Source organism: Eublepharis macularius, chromosome 7 (assembly GCF_028583425.1).
Source record: "Eublepharis macularius isolate TG4126 chromosome 7, MPM_Emac_v1.0, whole genome shotgun sequence".
Lineage (NCBI taxonomy): Eukaryota > Metazoa > Chordata > Lepidosauria > Squamata > Eublepharidae > Eublepharis > Eublepharis macularius.
In genome coordinates, this window is record NC_072796.1 from 67,353,334 (window position 1) to 67,377,154 (window position 23,821).

Sequence of the window (23,821 nt, forward strand, 5' to 3'; positions counted from 1 at the left end):
GACATGGCTTCTTACGCAAAATGAACCAAAGGAATGTTAATATGGAACCTTGCAAGACCCTAGCAGGAAGATCCCCCAAAGGTGGTAAACACCTATGTCAACGGTCATCTTGCTAAGAATCAACAGAATGGGCCCTCAAACAATTGGCAGTTTCTACCATGGCTCTCACCAACACCTCCTGATCATCAGTATTTAAAAATATGATCAGATGGCTCACGGAATCAGTTTGATGCATTTTCCAACACATCAGTACTAGGTCTGCAATTAAAGCCTTGATGCCCTACCAGGAATTCTGCTATGCTTAAAGAAAACAAAGATTTCAGTCAGAATGACAACCAGTATAATGGTATAGATGGAGCAGTTATTAAGAAGGCTGAGCAAGACAGTTCAAATGTTATCATGGATCCTTCTAACATTTACTGACCTTTAAACACCTACAGGTAGCAAGAGGGATTTGGCTAGATTACTTTGATATATACATGGCTTCATGACAAAGCTTTGTATCTGTTACATTTCACTCTGCTTAATCCATCATTCCACTAATACATGTAGCCTATCTTGCATATTACAAAAAAAAGTGTTCTAAAAATAATCTTGGAATTCAACTAAATTGGAAAGAAAACCCTGATTAACTGAACAACTACAAAAAGCATTACATCTGCTTTGTATTTCTTAGCATTGTGAGCAATCATATTCCAACCATAACAATTGGTTTCAGCATATTTGCTTGCAACACACACACACACACACACACATGGTCAGCTGCATTGGCCTCTGGGTAGCCTGGAAACTGATACACCTCATCGCAAGCACTTGTATACTGGATCAGCACTGGGCTATAAGTGATATTAGTTTATCCCCTTCACCTAGGGTGTCACATCTGTGCCTTGAAATATGAACAAGGGGCGCATACTCTGCTTGCACTGCCTTAATTGCACTGTTTGAAGAGAAAAATCAAAAATAGTCCAGTAGCACCTTTAAGACTAACCAATTTTATTGTAGCATAAGCTTTCGAGAATCAAGTTCTCTTCATCAGATGCCTGATACAGAGACTGGTCAAATACAGAAGAGGATGAGAGAGAAGAGGCAATTAGGGGGAGGAAGGGGGAGGGTGCAATCAAAACATTCCTTTGCTAGTATATGTAAACATCTCCTTTTAGTGTGTGTATCAGTTGGCTTCAAAGGAGTTTGCCCTGTTAGTTTGTAGCAGCCAAACAGCTAGACCATCCAATTCCAATGCAGTATATTTGACCAGTCTCTGTATCAGGCATCTGACGAAGAGAACTGTGATTCTCGAAAGCTTATGCTACAATAAAATAAAATTGGTTAGTCTTAAAGGTGCTACTGGACTCTTTTTGATTTTGCTACCACAGACTAACACGGCTAACTCCTCTGCATGTTTGAAGAGAAGCATTCTTAAAATGTGCTTCAGGTCTTTGGTCTACAAGATGAAACAGGAAGCTCTAGTCCTTCCATTTGTATCTAAATTACTGAGACCGTATAATGTAGTGTCAGGGCGAAGATCTAGGAGACTCCAATCCCTGCTTTCCCACAGAAGCTTGCTGGGTGACTGTGGGCCAGTCACTCTCTTTCAGCCTCATCTGTCCCACAGGATTGTTGTTGTGACCATAAAACACCGGGGGAGGTGTTAGAAGTAGCAACATCTGGTGTACAAAGAATGAAGAGAAGAAGACCCTACCATACAGGGCGCATCCAGGATTAGTCGGATAGGAATGTGAGGACAGCACCTCACTTTTCAGTTAAGCGTCACTTCCTTGTCTTGTGTCCAATTGGGCTTAACGGGCAATCTCCTCCTCCCCTCTCCACATTCTGAGAACACTCTCTCTCCTAGACAGCTAGATAGCTAGGTGCTATCTCTGTCTCTGCTCTTTAGTATCAAAATGTAGTTCCCAAATAAACTGTTTTCCACACTTTAAATCAGTACTGCATAGCTACCGCTGTATTTTTGGCACTTAGCCAACAGGTCAGAATGATGTTCCCATTGGGGAGAAAAATGGGGTATGAATAAATAAGGGAGCAATCCCAAGCAGGTCTGTTTGGAGACAAGGCCCATTCTATTCAGATGGGCTCACTACTCCCTGGAAAGAGTTCTTAGGATTGCAGCCATAATGTGCTCCAAATGAACAGGGTAATTTAGGGCGGCCAGGTTCCCCACTAGCAATCTGCAGCAGGGGCAGAGGATGGTGGGTGGTAGGTGGGAGACTTACCGCTTGCTGCACATGCTCCTGGTGATGTAATAACATCACTTCTGGACGTGATATCCCATCACTGGCCCACCAGAACCACTGTGGTTTGGCGGGGGGGGGACTCTATGGTCTTCGCCCCCAAACCATGGCTTCACTGTGCTGTGCTGGCATCACTTCTGGGCTCAAGGGAAGTGATGACAGTGCATCTTCTGGCAACATCATTACATCACTGATAAAAGCGCACACAGGCTGGTGATTCACCAGTTTCCCCTGTTGCTTGCCTCACCACCACCAGCCATGTGAGCAGTGGCTGCGGGGGGGTGAGCAGTGGCTGGGGGCAGGGAACCCCCCACCCTCAGCAGAAGAATGGCAACCTGAGAAGCATGGCTTAATTACATTTCTCATAAGCAGAAAACAAACTTCCACCTTAAACATTCACTAGAAATATGTTTCCTTTCGCCTACACTCATTAGATATAGTGTTGCTGTTTTGAATGTTCTGACATTACAAACTGTGGTAAAAGGAGGGCAAGGAGTAAGAAGAAGGTGATAGTGCTATATTCACATATATATCTTAAGGAACTGATGATACTTTCCAAGCTTTTGTGTCTATGAAATCAATCTGCCAATTATACTTTAGGTAAAAGAGTTTATCTTGGGATGGGCTCTCAGAGTATAATGAGCCATCAGTGATCTTTTAAGTTTTGTTATCAATTAATCCAGTATCGGATACAAAGATAGCAAGTTTTTTATCTCTAGAGAGAGGTGAGGATTGAACACCATAATTTATGTGGATTTTTGTTACCTTGTGTCAAACTTTCTGCCGCACCAGTTGTGCATTCTGTTGAGGGAAAGTGTTCTTTTTGATATAGGTCAGTTTCTCATACATTTAAAAGTACTTGTAAATACTTGTAGGCCAGTCTACAAATTTTCCCAGAGCCTTATTAAAGAAAAGTTGAACATCCTAAAGGCTAGTTTTAGGTGACTAGTCATGTTGGTCTGCAGTAGAACAGTAGGGTTTAAGTCCAGTGGCACCTTAGAGACTAACAAGATTTTCAGGGTGTAAGCTTTCAGAAGTTGGGGTTCCCTTTTTCAGACATCAACTAAAGACTGTTGCAAACATTAAATCAGGTGTACTAGGGGTACCCCTGGATCCATGCAGCATGTATACCTAGGAAAAAACACATGTTTCACTTATTACAGGGTACCCTCCAAGTATTCCTCGTGATGGAGAATGCTCTCAAGTCATAGCTGACTTGTGGTGACCCTTAATAAATTGTATATACTTTAGAAAAGGTAAAATGACTGGGGAAGGCAATGGCAAACCACCCCATAAAAAGTCTGCCAAGAAAACGCTGTGATGAGATGTCCCCCCCATGAATCAGTATTGACTAGGTGCTTGCACAGGGGGACTACCTTTACCTTTACTTTAGAAAAGTGTTCATGTTGCTGAAGAACCAGTAGGTGGCAGTATTGTATTCACTTGGTGAAAAAAACACCCAACACAAACTCCCTTTTTACCCATTGGTTTGCAAGGAGACAATAGTTTATGAAAACCACATACATATGAAAGCAAGATTTTGCTGGAACGTATATTGGGCTAGGATATTTCCTGGAGATGGGAAAGCACAACTGATGTTATTTGCATTAGTAAATATGATACATTTATATTTTTAAGTGGCTGGTTCTCCATTCATGGGCCATGTGTGCAATATTATCTCTATTTTCTTTTGCCAAGTAAAGTTAGTCTTGCTGTTTTTCTGTTCAGTATCTTAGAATTACACGTTTTCCTCGATCCAAGATAAAATTCCAGGTAACAAAGCTCAATGATGTGTAGATTTCTGAAATTAATCCTCCAAGCTCTGATTTTCAACATTTTTATACATTTTTATAAGAAGGCTCTATATATTCGCTAAAAACAAGACAAACAAGATGGTTTCTGTAATGCAAGGTACTGATGAGTTAGTAGGACATGCTTTACAGATGAACTGGTAAGTCTGGATGTATTGAGGATTTTGAATCGATCCATTTGCAAGTTAGAACTAGTCAGTGGAATATGTATTTATATTGTACAGCTGATTTCTTCAAGTTAATTTCAAAATATCATCCTTGAATTGCCCTTAAATATTTACTTGTGCCAGTCATAATTATCTGCACACTTAAGAGGGCACTCTTAAGTACTGGCTAAGTATGAGACAAAATAGAGAACAGAATGTTGTAAGCCTCTTTGGATATCCACTGAGGAGACCAGTAGAGTATAAATTAAGTAATAAATGGTGTTATTAGGGTTGCCAACTCCTAGAGATATGGAGTGGAACCTGTAGAGGAGAGAATTTGGGGAGTGATGTCACCTAGAATCTGTGGTATACCTTAGAGTCTGCTCTCTGAAGCTGCCATTTTCTCCAAGGGAACTGTTTGGTGAAATCTGGATATCAGTTGTAATTCCAGGTAGGGTTGCCAATTCCACTTGGGGTGTGGAGATCTCCCAGAATTACAACTGATATCCATACTACATCAAGCTGTTCCCCTGGAGAAAATGGCTGCTTTGGAGATATGGCATTACACTCTGTTGAGGTCCTTCCCCTCCCCAGATATCACCCTCAAATCTCTAGATTTTACTAACCTGGAGTTGGCAACCCTAATTACAGGAGAACTTCAGGCCCTACCTGAAGTCTGGCAATCCTACTTGTATTAAAATATTACCCTAAAGACAAAAAGGTTTAAGAAATTTAAGGACAACTTTACTCTCTTCACCCCCTCCTCCAAATACTTACATTGTATCCTACAGAGCTTAAGCTAAAGTTCTCTGGACTAAAATATCATTACAACTGAAGATACATAAATTACATGTACGTAGATTTGCTTCTTCGACAATTTATTTCTCTTTAATACTGCTTGAAGAAAGCATTTTTCTGGATCTGAACACAGATTATAGGCATTCTCACAATAACATGAAATAGTTCTCTCACGTTTGGTTCTTCATAAATTGTTTGCTATTTAAGCTTTGCCTATATTGTGTTTAGATTTGAGATTTCCATTGCCAAGATGTGTATCAGTATACTTTTTATCTTTAAATTGATTCATCTTCCTCTGTAACTCAGTACCTGCAATATGCCATATTTTTAGTCACTCTGTGTATTTCCTGAGACATGCAATTGTTTACAAAATTTGATACCACAATAAATAGTCCCTCAGATGCCACACCACCTTTTGCTTCTCTAATGGGAAAAAAGGCCGTTCTTCACACAAATGTCTGCACATATCATGTGCTTGTGTGCATGAAAGTGCTAACAAATATGACAGTGTTGCCCAGGGGGGAAAACTCTAGTAGATGATTTCTTCTTTCATTTCCCATCACTATGAATGTAACAGATCACTCCTCTGCCTTTCTCTAATCTTTTATTTGCTCCTTAATGGAATTTTTTGGACAACCATTGGCAACAGTGGAAAGACCAACAGAGCAAACAGACAGAGGCACAGTGCAAAATTGTGGGGTGCACCTGTGAGGGAATTTGATGGAGAAAATTCTACAGCACAAGTATGTGAAAGATAGGGGAAAGCTGGCATGTCTGCATGGCAACTGAAACAACAAAGAAGATGAGCGTGAGTTGTGTAGCCATGCTCCTGCCTCATCCTTCCCAAATGTCTAGGTAACACAATTGGCAGTTCAGCTGTACTAGTGAGGCAAATTGGGTACATTTAAGCATGCAAGAGAAGCCCTGGTGTTTCAAAACAAAGGTCATTGCAGTCCACTATCTTATTTCCCACAACGACCAGACAAACAGGAAACCCACAAACAGGTCTTGGTGGCAGTAGTCTTCCAAATATGGAGAGACCCATAGAGATTCCATTTTGCTACACTGACTAATAAACATTGGCCTAAGCAAACCACAGCATGCATACATGAGTGCTTATACACACACACACACATCAGTCATACCAGCCAGGCTTGGACCTCCCTAACAAAGGGCTTATTTACACTCCTTTTAGCCTCAGCTGATGGGGTTTAAAGAATCTTGAAAGAATGTTGCTCCACTCCCTCCTCAGGTGCCATGCTCAACAGGAAATGGGAGATAGCCCCACAATGTAGCAGAGGCTTCTGGGGCAATCTTCCATTCCTGGAGGGAGGGGGAGATAGGTCACGTGTCTCTGGCTGCTGGTAGGCCCACTGGGGGCTGCAGGCCTTGGGAGATGCATGGCCGCACCTCTTTCCTTGATGTCAGCCTTGCCTAGAGACGTGCTTCAAAGTCCCTTTCCCATCTGTTGTCTCTTCCTAAGGCTTAGAGAAAACAACAGCAACTGCTGGTGCTCATTCTTCTCACCAGTGCACTGCTTGTTTTCTGGAGAGAACAAATAAATCCCCACCAGCCTTGATTTGCTTGAACTGAGGCTGAACATATATGCAACATTAATTATTCACTGTATTATGGGGAGCAGCAGAACATTAATTTACAAACAGGTGAGTCTTTGTTCATGACAATTTGAACCTGAATTTATGTCCTACCAAAACCCCCATGTTTCACTTTGGTGTCCTTGATTCAGGAATCCATTAATGCCATCCCAAGCAGAGTTACATTCTTCTAAGCCCATTGACTTGCATAGATTTAGAAGAGGGTGACTCTGCTTATGATTGCACTGTACATAGAGAAACCATAAAAGCCAGAATGATTACCAATGCCAAAGAAGTGCAGTTAGATTCCAGGCGCACTTTCAGCTGGAACACAGGTCCTCTAGAAAAAATTAATTAGTTCAGGAGGTTAACCACTCCGCTGAGACATATTAATTTACAGGAGCTCAGAGTTTATTGGTAAGTTCACTTGTACACATGCCTGAGGGAGATATATTAGATAGAATTCCAACTACAGAGTTGAGCTGTACTAGTTGAAAGTATCTGCTTTATGTACATAATACATACAGTTCCTACTGGCCCAGAGGAGACTTGTAAGATAAATCATCCCTCTCCCTCCCGAGATTTTCTTCTGATTTTGTACATGTAACTTATAAACTGTTTAGAGATAAGTTTACTTCTCTGTGAACAAGTGAAATAAATACGTGAAATAAATAATTTCAGCAGGTAGAGTCCCCAAGAAAATAACTGCATTCAATTTACATTGGTCTCAGTACAACATAAGCGTGTTTTATATTTTTAGGGTATCTTCCCATTATTCTGAGTACCTTTCTGCATGTGAAAGTCGCCCCATTAACTTCAGATAAAGAAATAATTCCGCACCAGAAAGGCATGTGCATACAGAATTCCCTTCTGTCCCTTTTAAGTGAAGAAGGAAACCATTGTGGTAAGGGTGAACTCCACATGAACACCAGTGTTTTCTTATGGTAAATTGTTGGATTAAGAGGGATGAATGCCATTTTTAAAACTCCATAGCATTAAGCAGCAGTTCACAGAGAACTTTTCCACTGTAACTGCAAATTTAATGTCTGATAATACCATTATTCTACTAGCAGAAACATCACTGAATTTAAATAAAGAGAATTAAATTTTTAAAATCCTAACCATTTCTACATCTCCTTTGGTCAAACAAAGATGCTTTTTGGAAAGGAAAACTGACACAGCAGTAGATCAAGAGCATAACAATACCATCAGAACATAGCAATTGCTTCGCTGGCTCAGACAGAAGTCCAGCAACTGTTTTCCCCCAATGGTGGTTCAAGTGCCTCTGGAGGATCATAATGATGCTTGCGCCCTATTGATTCCCCCCATTACCTGGGAACTGGTCTGAGTCATTTTTGTGTCCTAGCAGCAAAACAATTACTTTCTATTTAACTTCTCCAAGCCATTCATACATTCTTACCCATGTTCGCTCTCACTTCCTTTATTGTCTTCTTTTCCTTGCTGAAAGATCCTGCACTACATTTATTAGGGATACCATTATGCTTTCATGTATGTTTCTTTTAAATCTAATATAGATTATTTCAGGGCTTTTTTCTGGGAAAAGAGGTGGTGGAACTCAGTGGGTTGCCCTAGGAGAAAATGGTCACATGGCTGGTGGCCCCGCCCCCTGATCGCCAGACAGAGGGGAGTTGAGATTGCCCTCCACCCCCCTCTGTCTGGAGATCAGGGGGCGGGGTCACCAGCCATGTGACCATTTTCAAGAGGTTCCAGAACTCCGTTCCACTGCGTTCCAGCTGAAAAAAAGCCCTGGATTATTTTTTAAAAGATTGGTTTTAATATGTGTGCATGGATACAAATATGCCAACAGTATTAAGAAAATGCAAAGGTCCAAAAAAAAAAAAGCATTTATGTACATTAAGCACACGCAAAGTATTTTCCAGGAAAACAAAAGTGAAATGAGCCATGAGTGATGCAGTGTAGACTAAAGTTACATCTGGACTTCAAGCAGCTAATTCGAGTGTGGCAAGAAAGGTGAAGGAAGGGCTACTTCCATGGATCTATACACTCAGGGAACGTGTGTGGCAGGAGCACTACCAACACAGTCTCACTAAGCATGCAGATTCCAAAGTTGCAGGGCACAGCTGAACGAGCTGCTGTTCACCCAAGTCCATTATGTTCGGGATTAAAATGGACCCGTGGGTGTGGGGCGGCAGGGAAGACACATTGGTTTGAGCTCAACCTGAATGGCTTTCCAATTCTGAACCCACTGAATAAATGCTAGTTTGTATGTAAAAGGATCAGTGTAAAATATGTAAATACAAGGAAAGGCTAATTGATATCACATACAGTTTTAATACTGTGCCTACAGATATCTTTTGATGCATGTCTCAACCCTTCTCAAATTCTAAAACACCTCCCTCTTCCTCTGTCCTTTATAGTAACCCTGAAGTGGTTTTCTTCCACAACAGGGAATTGAACTGCAGTAGTGTATTAAGTTCAAGCAATCTGGTTGCTATGGCAGCATTAGCAATCCATAGCCAAAGCCCACTGAAACTGTTAAATGTTCTCTTCATCTCTGTCCTTCAGTTCTGAAAAAAACTCAGAAAACTGTTAACCATTTCTCTAAGCTGCTATGACTAAAGTAGCAGGGCACAGGTACAGGCAACCATGGTTATAAAAGAAAAAGCAGATTCAAGAATTGTTAGTTTGATGACAGGGCTTGTGACTCCCTGAACAATCTTGAAATGACTTGGACAGGGCCCCAAAGCTGTGTCCATTTTAACTTCACCCTTACTAGGCTATGTCCCAGATTCCAAGTGCTTTCCCATTTCTTTGCTTTCCCATTACCTTTCTTCTGTTTTTCTACTTCTGCTGCCAAGCACCAGGACAGAGGAGCAAACTGTATGATTAGAGCACATGATAGTCTCCCAGTGGCTTGGGGAGCCAACTGTGGCTCTTCTGAACACTGTTCTCCAGTGTGTCACCCACTCTCTGGTTCAGGAAAGTGGACAAGGCCGTCATTCTCACCTTGAAATAGCTGTCACCACAGAGACTGGAGAACAGGTAAACTGTGAGCCTCCCTGAAGAGTGGGCCTAGTGCCAGGGATGGCAGTAAAGAGCCTATATCCTTTCCAACAACCCACTACCTCCTCTGCAACCTCTGCCCTCTCCTTCCAGCACCCAGGCAGCTGGCAGAAGAGAATAAAACCACCACAGCAACCACCCAGGAAAAGAGCAAGGTTGTTGGAATGGGTGGTGGTGGTTTTACTCCTTTCTTCACAGCCAGCTTGTTTTTATTCAGCTTGTATTTATTTTTATATCTGAGCTCCTGTGATTCATGCAGGGGTGGGGAGAGAGAAGAAGCAGGCCCAAAGGAAGAAAAGGGCTCACAGGCTTCTTGCGAGGCGAGGCTGCTGGCTGGCTCAGAGCTAGGGTTGCCAGGCCCCCTCAATCTCCCAGTGGGGGATTGGGGCCTGGCTCTTAACTTTGAGCAGGGGGGGAGCATGTGCGCGCAGCGCACACATGCTCCTGCAAGTCTGATGATGTCACTTTTGGGAAGTGACATCATCACACAGCCCTGGAGCACGCCCACGCTCTGCAGGGGCTTGGGTTGGGGGCTGCTGCGGAGCGCAGGAATGCTCCTGCCCTCCACAGCAGCCCAAAGCGCACCCGCGGATTGGGCCCATTTTGAGGTGCTCGGGAGTGCGGGAGCGCTCCTGTGCTCTGCAGTGGTCCAAAATGGGCCTGATCCACACCCATTTTGGCACAGATCGGGCCTGTTTTGGGCCTCTGTGCCTGCGCTCCACAGTGGCCCTGATCCAGGCAAAAACAGGCCCGATCCTGGTGGCTGCTGCATGCGGGAGCGCACAGCACTGCAAGGGAGCACGCACGAAAGGTGCGCCCCCCCCTGCTGGCCAAGTAAGTGGGGGCCAGGGGTCTGGCATCCCTACTCAGAGCAGGCTTCTGCAGTGAGAAACTTGAGCACTACTTTGTTTGCTGCCTTCTTGTTCTCTCCCTAGCATGAGGCAGAGTGGCTTAGGCCCTCTCTCTCTCACGTGAGCTGCAAGCCTCATGCCAAGGAGAGAGCAAGAAGGCAGTGGGGGGAGTAAAAGGGGCCCTGGTCCAACCGTCGTGGGGAGAGACAACCCTACATGTTCAACGGGTACTATGGTAATTTAAAAGGCTATAATTATAGTTATATGTTTAATATTAATAGCTGTATTATTGGATAATGACTGTATCCTATTGCATCAACAGACCAAGGAGCAAAGTTAACTGAGAATTCTCCATGACATGTTGTTTTGCTATAGGCTCAAGAAATTGTTCAGTGGGAAACATTCAAACATACAACCCACCTACACTACCTGTAGCCTAAAGTACAGGAAAAGCTTTATCCCAGTTCTAAATGGGCAAACTGACCCTGATCCATTTCGGTGCAGAGCACACCCACCTTAATTACTTGTGCCAGTTTATCTGCCTCAGGCATCACTGCCCTTACCCTATGCTGCTGCTGTAATGCCATCTTTTGAGCTCTTGCACACAAGTAACAGGACTCAGGAGATATTCTCCATTCTACTTTCTGCTACACTTGTCCAGCCTTTCAAAACAAAGCATTACACCAGCATTGCAGGGGCAGTACATTGATGCCACAGGCAAATATGCTGCCACAAATAATGAGGGTAGATGGGTGGAGAGCCCGCCACTAAAACAGGGGATGACCAATTCATTGTGTAATTGGGCAGCAAGACTTAGGATCAAGTTGTATTGTTGCAGTAGCTATACAATGAAACTACAATAATAACAGAAGTTGTCTTTTTGTATATGTACTTAGATCAAAAGGAATGATGCATTATGTGATGCTGTGTAGCTCTTACTAGACTACTTTCAATATAACAGTGAGTCCACTTGGAGATGCCATATCCTCTTTTCTCTTAGATGAACTTCAAAATGTGATGAGCAGCTTTAATCCATACTCAGGCTTTGATCTTTTTTGCTGGAAGTGTAAAAAATTAATCAGATGATTTCTTTTTGTTGGAATGCTTCATTTATACAAGATAATGATAACGAATTCTGTTGCTTTAATCACTGCCCTTCAGCCAAATTCCCTATTTACATTTATTACATCTGAAGTGACTTTATGGGAGAATATCATGTGTGTAATTGGAAGATGACTTTACTTATTTATATGTGGCTGTTTGCATGACATTTAAACATCATTCAGTAGAGAGCTGTACAAAATTACAGAGCTTAAAAGTTTTGAGAAAGGTTGAATAGCAATGAACTATAGCTGAATTCACGATCAAATTCAAATTATTTTTAGGCCAATCAAGGATAATCCTCTACATAGAGAAATGATGTAAGCACGCCATCACATGTGACAACATCCTGGGAGTGCTTAGTCCTAGCAGGGAAAAACAAGACCAGGATCCTCTTTTTTGACTGTTCCGCCCCCCCCTTCTCTTCCGAGGTTAAGAACAGTCTGGGGATGGGTAGGAAGAGAATAGATTTTGATCAAGTAAACAGCACAGGGGAAGGAATACTCCCTCCATTTCCCAGTGTTACAACCCAATCCAAATTGCAACCCTCCTGGCTGCTTTTTAAGGGGAAATATGGACCCCCTACAAAGGGCCCTCTAAATCTAGTCATATGCAGTGCCATCCTAAGCAGAGTTACATCTTCCTAAGCCTATTGACTTCATTGGACTTAGAAGGATGTAACTCTGCCAAGAAACAGAAGCGCTAAATACTAAGTGTGGCCAACACATCACTCATCCTGCTAACCCAAGTGTGCTTCAATCACAGCTTGGTGGTTTGCCCATGTACGGTATTGGTATAGAACATTATGAGTTGATGTCATGGTCATCCTCAGAACTGAAGATTACTAGTTGCTCGTGCCCCTCTCAGAATCTGGACCAAGCATCTTCCACCTCTCTTTTGTAAAAGTGCAAGGGAGGGTTCATTGGCTGCTGTTCCAGCATATGAATACATTACTCTTAGAAAGAGGCTAAAATGTGGGAGGACAGGAAATAAAATCTCATGCCCCAATCACAGCTTCACCACTAGCATAGCCACAGCCAATGACACTCAATGCTGTTCCATCCCTTCCCATAACAGGCAACCTAAGAAATATCCAGCTCAGCACCACATTTGGTTTTCTTTCTGAAGCAAGCGTGACAAAGGATTCTTTATGGCAAGAGAGGTGAAGCAAAGCAGAACGGCAACATAGGATGCTACTACAAGCAAGCTTGAGTCTGTATCTTTGAAGCTGCTTTATTTACAGGCTCAGGCTACTAAACACTTTTATAGCAAATGTTGAACTTTGCTGATTTGCCAAACCGGATAGACTCACCATCAAAACAGCCTGACTGGTTAATAATCTGATCGCTGATTAGACTTCCAAAGTAAATAGTGTGCCTTACAGTGCAATCCTAGAAACGGAGCGCAAATTGGGTTATTATGGTCTTTCCAAACAGTTTTCGATGAATATGGAACATGACTTGGTCAAACCCTTTGTGAAACAAAGAATCCTGGATATTGAAAGGCAGAACGACTTGAGTCAAGTCAAAGGGTATTTTCCGGGAATAGATAGCCTAAACCAAGTGATAATGATGCCTTACTTACAAAACTTGGATAAAGCAGATTATAGAAGAGCAAAATCAAAAAGAGTCCAGTAGTACCTTTAAGACTAACCAATTTTATTGTAGCATAAGCTTTTGAGAATCAAGTTCTCTTCATCAGATGCATGATCTGAACTGGTCATGCATCTGATGAAGAGAACTTGATTCTCGAAAGCTTATGCTACAATAAAATTGGTTAGTCTTAAAGGTGCTACTGGACTCTTTTTGATTTTGCTACTGCAGACTAACACGGCTAACTCCTCTGGATCTATAGAAGAGCAGTTACCCTCCTTAGAATGGACACGTTACCATCAGCGGTCATGGAGGGCAGATATGCAAAACAACCACTCGAGAAAAGAGTATGTATATGTGGGGCTGGAAAGATAGAAACTAGGGGACACGTAGTCTTCGAGTGTGAGCTTTATCAAAATATTAGGGCAATCTTCATAACTCCAATTTGTAATCAGTTCCCAGGTAGAAATGATAGATTCTATCTAGATAAGCTTTTAGCTGATAAGGACCATGAAATTACATTAAAGGTGGCAAATTTTGCTGTGCAAGCCATACGGATTAGTATTTTACAGGGGGAAATATTTAAATATTTTATAATGTTAAGGATTTAAATATTTAATAATTTGGTCTTAGGCACTCAGGTTTTAAGGTTTTAAATATTTAAGAATCTGTACCCTGAAATTTTAGTGAATAGATTTGTAAATAATATGACTTACCCTGACTGTAGGTGGTATGCTATTATTGTGTGGTCAATGACCGTAATAAAGATATCTGATCAGTGCAATCCTAAACAGATGTATACCTGACTAAGACCATGGCTTCAACGGACTTCAAAGGGTATGATTTTGCTTAGGATTGCACAGTTACTCGTCTATGTGACTGCTAGATGGTGATTCCTAAAGGCTCTGACTTTTTTTGGCATCATGAGACTTTATTTGGGAATAGTGCTTTGGAGGTGAGAGAATGATGGTGGGTTTTCCTTAATCAGGTCTAAATCGTGTGGTAAAATGAAATGTTGGGGAGGATGAGCTTCAAAAGAGCCAGGAGGACCTACAGGGAGGCCTAATGCATTCTGAAAGGATGAGGTAACAACTGTATTCTAAAATATTTTAAAGCATGCTGAGGACCTGATGTTTGAAAACAGGATATAAACTGTTTCTGTGCATATATGCTATTAGATTTTTTTTTTAAATGTTGTTTTGTGTTTCTTTTTTAAAAAGGAAAAAGAAAGGTAAACTGCTACGGAATATCAAGATACTATTTTAATAATAAATTTTCAGGTAGTAATAATAATACTTTGAAGTTCTTTAGTAAAACATCTAATTATTGTAGCTATTAATTAAACGATATTTTCCAGGAAGCCATCTAAATTTTCTTTAAAGAAGATTATTTAAGCATCTGTAAACATTTCACTCATTAAGTGCAACATGTCTTTTCCTTTCTGGGAACACATAAATATTTTGGATTTTGCAAACTAGGGGTGAGGGGAATACCTTCTGCAGTTTGATGCAGGAGTGATAAAGCACATCACTTGGTGAGAAGCCAATTAAATCAAGTACTGTCTTAATATGCTGCAGTGAAGAGTTTTATGGCACTGCAGCCCAAATAAACCCTCTCCTACAAGTTAGCACTGAGAAAGGCAAGGCTGGTGATGAAAAATTGAAGGTGCCTTTTCTGTTTATAAAACAGCAATGAAAGTAGCCCATCTCCTCTAAAATAATGTAAATAGGGAATATGCCTGAAATAGAATTACTAGAATTCACAAAAGCTGCCTAGTCAACATCCTATTTAATACACCTTAACCACAACCAGGGCTTTTTTTCAGCAGGAACGCAGTGGAATGGAGTTCCGGAACCTCTTGAAAATGGTCACATGGCTGGTGGCCCCACCCCCTCTGCACCGTGCAGAGGGCAATCTAAACTCCCCTCTGTCTGGAGATCAGGGGGTGGGGCCACCAGCCATGTGACCATTTTCTCCAACGGCAACCCATTGAGTTTCACTACCTCTTTTCCCAGAAAAAAAGGCCTGACCACAACTACTAACATTTTTTTCCAACTTGTTAATCATACTTCTTGATTTACGAAGCTAAAGCTGTGCATGATAAAGCTCTGTTGGCCAAATGATGAATACAGAGATTTTGTGTGAGCATTCCAATTGACTGAAAATCTTTGGCAGGTAAGGTGTCTTCATTGAGCAGACCTCCCAGAAAAATTCCACAACAAATTGGAATTGTTGGCAGACATACAGGGCCATTATCAAAGAATGTTTTGCAGCTGTTTACCCTTATACAGCTTGTAGGATATAAATGTATCAAAAATAAATAAATAAATGAATAGCACCAGGACTCGAAGTTTTGTTTTCAGGAACTGTTTGGAAGCAACAACAATGTAAGGACAGAAAGATGGAAAGAGCACCTGCTTCTGTCTTAAAGGAAAGTAGAAAATGTACTACTCCAATCACTGATCATTCCTTTATATCAGGGTTCATGTTTCATGTGGTATATGGCACAGGTGAGCCTGATCTCATCAGATCACAGAAGCTAAGAAGGTTTAGCCTTGGTTAGTATTTGGATGGGAGTCCTCCAGTGAATACCAGGGTTGCAGAGGCAGGCAATGGCAAACCACCTCTGTTAGTGTCTTGCCATTAAAACCCCACTAGGGGATCACTATAAGTCAACTCTGATTTGAGGGCTCTCTCCACCCCTCATAGCAGGTAGTGGGAAGAGTCAGATAGGATTGAAATCAAGGAAAAGGTGGATTTTTTCACTCTTCTATAAAAGAGGGGATACACCCCAATCTTTCATTCTACTGGCTATTGTCATTACAGCAGGAAAAATGATCAAACAGAGGACAATAATCTTTTCTATCACTTTGCTATCTTATTGGGCAAGAACACAATCTTAAAATTTTTACTGATGTTATTTATAGTCCACCTTTCTCACTACTCAAAAGTGTCTCATACACAACAGACAAAGGGTAGATAGAATTATTTCATTTGTCCTTATTTAAATTTGTGGTTGCATTTCTTTCCTGCTGAATTAAAATGCATGCAGTGGTCATTTAATCAAGGTTTGTGTAAAAAAATCCACCAAATAGCCTTCTGCCCTACATCTCAAATATCTTTTTTTCAACATACATTACCAGATACACAAGCTCTCAATTTTAAAATGATTCCACTGAAATAAAATCATTTTGTTCTCTTATTATGTCATAGATTAAGCTCTTTTTGTAGATCTAGAAACGTCTACCATTTAAATGCAATCGTTCTCCTGTTAGGTATCCACAAGGGACTAATTCCAGCTCCTGAAAATGAATTTAGCTCCTTAAGAGCACTTAAAATATCATGTCACCTTAAAAAGTCCAAAATGTAATTGCGCAAGTTTTTGGATCTCAGACTTTTATGTCTGGTTCTAAAATCAGAAGCTATGATTTGCAATTAAAATTTCAGGTATAAAAGAACTAGTATTCATAGCAGACATGATAGGAAAATCCTTTAAATGAAGGTCAAGTATACAGCGTCTATAGTTTTAAGTTTACAGACATGGCATATGTATCTCTTGAGATATATTGAACCCATATTTTTAGGATCATGCATATGCCTAAAAAAATCTCTCCAATAAAATGTAAAAAAGGAAGAAGAATGCTGTGCAGCTATGGAGATTAACAGGAGTATTGTTTTTTCATAGACAATCGTTTGGGTTTATAATCTGGTCTCCTAATGCTTTAAATAAATTGGCATCTTAAATTTAAAAGGAGCTTCTACATAATTAGTAGCTTCCTAATTACTTGCCAGTTTTTGGTCTCTTGTAAATGCCCTGACCTGGATAACCCAGACAAGTCCTATCTTGTCAGATCTTGGAAGCTAAGCAAGGTTGGCCTTGGTTAGTAATTGGATGGGAAACTTTCAAAGAAGATTAGGGTTGCTATGCAGAGGCACGCAATGGCAAACTACCACTTGCCTTGAAAACTCCACCAGGGGTCGCCATAAGTTGGCCACGATTTGACAGCACTTTCCACCACTATCAATTAGTATCTACTAATGGCTTATTAGTTGTTAGGAAATATCAAACCAGTCATTTCCTACATATTTCTTAGAAAGGAATCTCTCTTTGCTCCTCTTTCCCCCTCACACTTTTACATTTGTAAACTAAAACAATCTGCCAGGGAGAACTGAGAATCTAAAAGATCCTTTCTTTAAACAAACAAGGGTTTTCCCTGAGCTCTGATGAAAGGTTCTCTTCCACTTTAGGGTAATTGCCAGTTATCTTGTCTAAGCACTGGCACAGCAGTTCCAGTTCCTTCAAAGTTTGCCATTATGACAGATAGTAACATTTCCAGTTCTGCTGACAACACTTGGATGATTTCCTCTCTGGGTCATTAGACAGCAGGCCTTTTAAGTATTCAAGAGGCTTGCTTGAATTGTGATTAGTACTGACTTTTTTTAAAAAAAGGGACAACTAATATGAATCTGTTGAATGATAATATATATGATATGCCTGCTTATATAGAAGTGAAGACACAGTTCACACAAGCAATGGTATCAAAATGGCATAAAATAGAGGAGAATTGTATGCCACCTTGGATGCTCATTGGGGAGAAAGTTGGGGTATAAATGAAGTAAAATAAAATAAATTAAAAGCCAGCTAGTCCCTGATGTGGACTGCAAGCTTACTCCACAATGCACATTATCGGCCTTAGACTAGATAAATGGCTTTTTCAATAGTGTCACTTTGTGCAATGCCTCCCCCCTTGGGAAGTTTGGCTCTGAGACTCACATGTTGCCTAGTAGAGGTGTGCACTTAGAAAATTTTTGTAACAGTTTCAAATCCAGGGTTTCCAAACGAAGTTTGTTCTGTTATTGATTTGTTACAGGTGGGCCATTGCCAGTTCGGTTCTAAACCATTTGGGTTTTTTCCCATTATCATGAGTTTCAGCCTGTTGTACACATGCAAGGCAAGTGTTGGCTGCACATGTACAGATGCATATTGTTCTTTTCAAGGAGTGGGGGTTGGGGAAATGAGGCTCAAGGGAAGCTGTTTTAGCACTTAATGGCACCAAAATTGCAGATTGCAGTCCTCCATCTAAAGCATTGATCCACTGCATTTTTCCTCAAGTACACTACACGCACAACAACAGACACCTGAAGAAGGGGAGTGTTGGCAGTTAGGTGCACACTATGGTGGGAAGGAGGCTGGCAAAGTGGTAATCTCAGGAGAGCGACAACATTAAATTTAAAAATCCTGCTTTCTGTTCCTTTTTTCCCTTTTCCAAGTAATAATAACGCTAATAAATTATTCTTACCTTTATTCCCTTGTATATTTATTGTTGGCATGTTTCCTTGTGTTTCTTTACAGTTTAGTCGTAGTCTGAGGAGGAGGTGCAGCAAGGTGGCAAATCCTTTCATTTCAGCGTTCTGCTGGAAAATGGGGTGTCTTGTCTTAATTGCTGCCAGTCTCCAAGTGCAGGCAGGCAGGAAGGGGGGTGGTATCACACACACACACACCCCTCCGAAACAAGTTTCTGTTTTTCTATAACTTTTCGTTTTGCTGTACAGGCAGGGAGCGGCAAGTATGACATTCTTGAGGGTAGGAAATCCAGAAAATTAGCTTCCGTAGTGAGATAAGAATCTGATGTCCCTATTCAGCTCTGGGAAGGGGGGTTTCCATTGTTCTAAATTCACAAATGACCTCAAGTTCAGCAGTATCGCATTGTAATCTCCCTTTTCATCTCCCACCATGCACCAAAACAAAATGGTAGAGCAATGACAAATGGCAGACAAGTGAGAAAAAAAGAAATCAAACCATTTCAGAACCCCCACCCCCCAGGGGGAAACAGGGCCGATTCCAGACGGCCCTCCCCATCACGAAACGTCACGCGTCGTCGCACGTCGTCGCGCAGAAAACGCGAAATATTGTGTTTTCTTGCGCGAGTTTTGCGCGACGTCGCATTTTCTGCGCGACGATGCGACGACACGCAACGTTTCGCGATGGGGAGGGCCGTCTGGAACCGGCCCTGGTTCAGAAAGAGTGGGGAAAAATGGGACAGAAAGAGATATGCAACAAAGCTGATGGTGGGGAGGGGTAATGAAGGGTAATGAACCTGGAACATAAAGGCTATCTGCAAGGTGCTGGTGAATGTTAACATTTCAGCACAGCCTCTGGAGCATGTCTTGTTAGAGCGAGTGTAAAACAGCGCTGCGGAATTAAACACTGAGCTGGTTAGAGAGGCAAAAGCTTTATTTGAGGAAGTTACATACTTGAGGGAAAGGGGGAGAGATAGATCCTAGCTATCTGACTACATCTTGCAGAGAGAGAGAAGAAGTGTGGCAGGAGAGAGAAGAAGCAGGATATTGCCCTGTTTAGCCCAATAGGAGACAAGACAAGGAAATGACCCCCAGGAAACAAGAGAGGTGCTACTCTCACTGTCCTAACTAAGTGATCCTTGCTGCCCCCTGCATGGTAGGCTCTTCTTACTTCTTGCTGCTGCAGTACACCAGACATTGTTATTTCTAACATAATGAAGGGTAATGAACCTGGAACATAAAGGCTATCTGCAAGGTGCTGGTGAATGTTAACATTTCAGCACAACCTCTGGAGCATGTCTGCTTGCAATATTCTGTGTAGATTCACTCTGAAATACAAACAGAAGCATTTCAAAGTTTGTGAGTTTCCTTCCATGGGAATCTCATTCTTTGTCTGCACAAAAATAACACACTTTAAATTTAAACAGCACCCAGAAATGTGATCTTCTGAGCTTCAGCCAATTGCCACTATTAGGCTTATAGCCTGTACGACAAGAAAATACCAGCAAAAACACAAAGAGGCATACATAGACTGTTTCTTTATTATCCTAAAAACTATACTCCCAGTTAATTTCAACCCAGTATGCTTGTTTCATGCCCAATGACTTCAAAAGGTCAGTATTCCAAGCTTCATATCTTCACTTGTCTATGAAACAATCTTCATGTAAAAATCAGTTGGAGGGTACAGTGAGACCGCTTTGAAATGTCCACGGTGGATATTTCAAAAGCAGATTTCCCTATATAGCACATCCCTATTTAGATAAAGCACATCCTTATGTAGCTAAAGGGTTGAAGGGACTTCAGCCCTTTATCTATATCAAAGAGATGTTTATCAAGGAGCAGTGAAGCTGTAAACCAAAACAACACGCTCTTTCTCCTCCAGATAGCGTTAAAGAGAGCAATCTCATACAGGCCTCCAAAAATAACCACAAGCAGCTCAAATTCAGAAGTAAAATACATGCATTGGAACATCCATTTAGTTGCAAGATGAAGATCTCAACTCAGGCCAATCCAAAGCATAACTGGTGTCATGGCCCAGTCTGAGAGTGAGGTCTCCTCTGGAGGAGAGGAGCCTCGTGTAACCAGCCAGGACTCCTCAGGAGAAGAGGAGCTCTGTGTAGCCAGCCCTAGCCCTGATTCAGCAGAAGCCGGCAATCAGGAGCAACAGCTGCTGGCTGATCAGAGCTTGCAGCCAGCAGCTGAGACACCAGCACCCTCTAGCTCCAATACCACAGGGGAAGCTCAGCCAGGGACTTCTACAGGTGCAGCGCAGCCAAGAGCCTCCACTCCCCCAGGTTCACCCACGCCCAAGGAACGCCGCAGAAAGCGCCAGAGACTGGAACTGCAGGAGAGACGGCGCAGTGCTCTCCTCTTGAGCCAACGCCAGCTGCTGGAGAGTGACGATGAGTAGCATCAGGATGGAGCCCCAGCAGCTGGCTGAAAACCATGCCTGGCTATAAGAGCCAGTCTGGAGGAACTGTGGGTGTGGAAGCAATGTGTCTATTGTCTGAAACCGCTCCGTGTTTTGTGAACCTTGCCCGTGCCTGCTTTTGGGCCTGACGCTATTGGTGACTGACCTTGGACTGTGCCTGACCTCGCTCTTGGACTCTGGACTCACTCCTGGCTTTATCTCATGCTCTGACCACCGGTTTGACTTGGCTTTCGCTCTTGGAACTCCCCTTTGACTTTGGCCTTAAGGTTTGGACTTGAACCACCCTGCTTGGGCTAGCCCAGCCTGTGACAACTGGGCAGATTAACAGACTGTAATGTTATTTATAAGCAATCCAAAATAGGCACAGAAATGAAAGGGCAGGCAACCTGGCTCCTTCAGGGGCTATTATAACACTAGCAACAAAGCCCGTTGTGGGGAAAAAATACAACGGGCTCTAGAAAGGGGAGGATGGGCAGGCAGGCAGGCATTCCCTCCTCTTCCGAAACTGATCCTAGACAGATGAAGGCGGGGGACGGGGCAAGCACGGCCACCTCCTCTGGACTTGATCCCGGCCAGGTGAATGGGGGGCAGGCATGGCCACCTGCTTTGCTCCTGATCCGAGCTCAGTGAAGGGGGCCCAGGCATTGCCACCTGCTCCACTTCTGATACCAGCTGGGTGAAGGGCAGGCGGGCATTGCCACCTGCTCCTTTCCTGATCCCAGCTGGGTGAATGTGGGGGGTGGGCATTGCCACCTGCTCCACTCCTGATCCCAGCTGGGTGAAAGCGGGGGCAAGCATTGCCACCTACTCTGCTCCTGATCTCGGCCAGGTGAAGGGGGGAGCGGGCATTGCCAACTGCTTTGCTGCTGATCTGAGCTGGTTGAAGAGGGGATAGGTATTTCCACCTGCTCCACTCCTGACCCAAGCTGGGTGATGGCAGGGGGCAGGCATTGTCACCTACTCTGCTCCTGATCCCAGCTGGATGAAGGGAGAGGGCAGGTATTGCCCCCTGCTCTGTGCCTGATCCCAGCTGGGTAAAGGGTTGGCTGGCATTGCCATCTGCTCCACTCCTGATCCCAGCTGGATGAATGTGGGGAGTGGGCATTGCCACCTGCTCTGCACCTGATCCCAGCTGGGTGAAGGCGGGGGGCAGGCATTGCCACATGTTTTGCTCCTCATCTCAGCTGAGTGAAGGCGGGAGGAGACCATTGCCACCTCTTCTGCTCCTGATCTTGGCTGGGTGAAGGCAGGGGATGGGCATTGCCACCAGCTTTACTCCTGATCCCAAGTGGGTGAAGGCGGGGGTTGGGCATTGTCTCCTGCTCCGCTCTGGATCCCAGCTGGGTGAAGGTGGGGGCAAGCATTGTCGCCTGCTCTGCACCTGATTTCGGCCTGGACTTCCTGCCGCGGCATGCTCTCTGAAAGTCTGGCTGCCTCATCTGGGCTTCCCTCCACAGCAGTGCCCTCTGGAGGCCCACCAGGGTAGAAGTGAGTTGTCTTGAATAGACTTAGCCTTTTATATAGTAGGATGTCACTGAGCATGTGCAGGGTTCCCTCCCCTCAGAATTAGTGGGCAACATCAATCACACACTGAGAAGGACTTGCTGGATAATTAATTAGATGTGCCTCCTCTCTCTTTAGGAGCTTAGCATCACCTAAAACTAGAGTGTACTTTCTATACCATTCCACAAAAAATTGACCCCCCACTACCCTTTATTTGCAGATTTTTCTTACAGGTCTTTATCCCATGCAGCTCTCCTACTACCTCCTTTTTCTTGTTAAAAAGGAAATAGTATACCACTGAGTACCTGCTCAGCCCAGTGATTTGTGAACCCAAAGATCTTCTATTCCTCAGAAAATTCCAGCCCTGGTGTCCATCCCACATTTTCCTTCATGTCAACAACCCCAAATATAGTAAACCGTTTTGATGTTGTTTACCAGCAGTAGAGGGAGAGATTGTGGTTCAGCATGTCGAAGGTCCCAGGTTCAATTCCCAGCATCTGCAGCTAAAAGAAGCAGGTTGTAGGTGATATGAAAAGCCTGCCACTCTGAATAGACAATACTGACCTTGATGGACTGATGTTCTACTTCAGTATAAGGCAGCTTCATATCTTTATGTGAAGGAGCTTGATTGCTTGGACTTCTGGATATATTGGCAGGGGCTGGAACTCCATTGCTACAACTTCAGAATTCAAGATTGAGGATAGGGCTGGGCTCCAGTCCCTCCTGTTTTCCAGTCCAGGATGTGTAACTTACTCTAGAAAATACATGCAAGCAGGCTCCTCAGGCGGTGTGCAGACATGGTGGTGTGTGTGTGCTTACACAGGCAACTGCTGTTGCTGAGCGCCAGTGAGGTGTAGCAGCCAGAGTACTGGACCAGGCTTAATTCTGTACTCTGCTGTGGAAGCACACAGAGTGACATTGGGCCAGTCACTTTTTTTCAGCTTAGCCTACTCCATGAGTTGTTGCAGTGAGGGTAAAATGGAGAAGGGGAGAATGATGCACCAGTCAGTTTGAGTTTCCACTGGGGAGAAAAGTGGGAAATATTTAAATAAATAAATAAAACATGCTAATTTCAAATTGGATTTGGAGTTCCCCTGCTTAAATAGGGTATGGACTTTCCCCCCAAAAGCCTGCCCAAATGGTGCCTTTGCAATCATATATAAACACAACATAATGGCACACATTTCAGAAATCGATCTTAATTTTTCCTGGCTTGTCAAATTTTTGGCACAACTTCTGATCTTATGTTTTAGCATGCATCTTTAAAGCTCAACTAGAGCATTGCTATCAATGTAAAGTGATGACAGCCGCGGAAACGGATAGCTCCCCAAATGTATCCTCTCTCAATAGCATCTGTTTTGCTAAAAAGAGGCTCTTAAAACATACACTTTAAAGTTGTTT